We start from the raw sequence: 1,569 nt of genomic DNA on the forward strand, positions 1-1,569 counted from the left end.
ACAGCGGTCAGTTAGAGCAAGCATCCCCAAGTTCTACAATGCGGCTAGGACTTTGTACATTTTTTTAAAAAATGTCATTCCAAGTATCCCTGGTCACAGGAAGTCCCTCCCCAAAGCCACCCTGATTCCCAAAAGGAGGATGGCCCAGTCCACGCCTTGAGTCTATACAGGGGAGGCAACATCATTTCTTTTGTGTAAATGATGTACTACAATTTTTTTTTTAAATCTTCCTCCATATTACTTTTTTATATTTGTTTTTATTTTTGAATGGTCACCCATCTTGGCCCCCCTCTTTTTGTCCCCCTAACTTGATGTATGAAGTCTTTTGGGCTCCCTGGGAGTGGATTGAAGTGTAAGGCAGCCAGGGCTTGCCTATACACTGACTTGAGACCAGTTTAATAAAAGTGCATACCTTATTTTTAAAAGTTCTCAAAAATAGAAATTAATATGACAGAAATATCTTTAAAAGTGTTCAATATCCTTAGTAATTAAGATAACTTGATGTATGAAGTCTTTTGGGCTCCCTGGGAGTGGATTGAAGTGTAAGGCAGCCAGGGCTTGCCTATACACTGACTTGAGACCAGTTTAATAAAAGTGCATACCTTATTTTTAAAAGTTCTCAAAAATAGAAATTAATATGACAGAAATATCTTTAAAAGTGTTCAATATCCTTAGTAATTAAGAAAATAAAAATTAAAACTACATTAAGATTTCATCTTATCCCAGTCGAATAGCTGACAACAAATACTAGCAAGGATGCAAGGAAAAGGGCATCCTCATTCACTGCTGGTGCAGCCATGCCGGGCATGATGGCTCATGCCTTTAATCCCAGCATTTGGGAGGCAGAGGTAGGTAGATCTCTGTGAGCTTGAGGTCAGCCTGGTCTACACAGTGAGTTCCAGGCCAGCTGGAGCTACAGAGCAAGTGAACATGTTTCCTTCCTTGACTTCTTGACAAATGGAAGATAAACCCATAGAAGAAGAGAGAATCTTTGACAACTTCACATCTGATAAAAGATTAATTTCTAACTGGATGTGGTGGTTCATACCTTTAATCCCTTTAATCTCTCGAGAGACAGAGGCAGGCATATCTCTGTGAGTTCAAGGCCAGTCTGGTCTACATAGCAAGTTCCAGGCCAGCTGGGACTACAGGAAGACCCTGTCTCAAAAAAGACCCCCCCCAAAAATATTAATTTCTAAACTATACAAAGGACTCAAAAAACAAAGAATCAAGAAAAAAAATGACCCAATTAAAGATGAGTTAAGGATCTGACCACAGTTCTCAAAAGAAGAAATAAAGGTGGCTAAGATATATGGTAGTGTTAAACATCATTTGTAATTAGGGGAATGCAAATCAAAGCCACTTTAAGATTTCATCTTATTCCAGCCAGACTGGCTAAAATCAAGAGAACAAATGATACCAAATGTTGGAGAGAATGTGGGGAAAGAGGAACACTCATGCACTGCTGGTTGCAAATTTATGCAACCACTATGGCAAGCAGTGTGGAGAACTCCTAAAAAACTAAAAACGAACCTACCAAATGATATAGTTATACCACTCCTTGTCATA

Source organism: Nannospalax galili, unplaced genomic scaffold (assembly GCF_000622305.1).
Source record: "Nannospalax galili isolate Female #2095 unplaced genomic scaffold, S.galili_v1.0 scaffold132, whole genome shotgun sequence".
Taxonomy (NCBI): Eukaryota; Metazoa; Chordata; class Mammalia; order Rodentia; family Spalacidae; genus Nannospalax; species Nannospalax galili.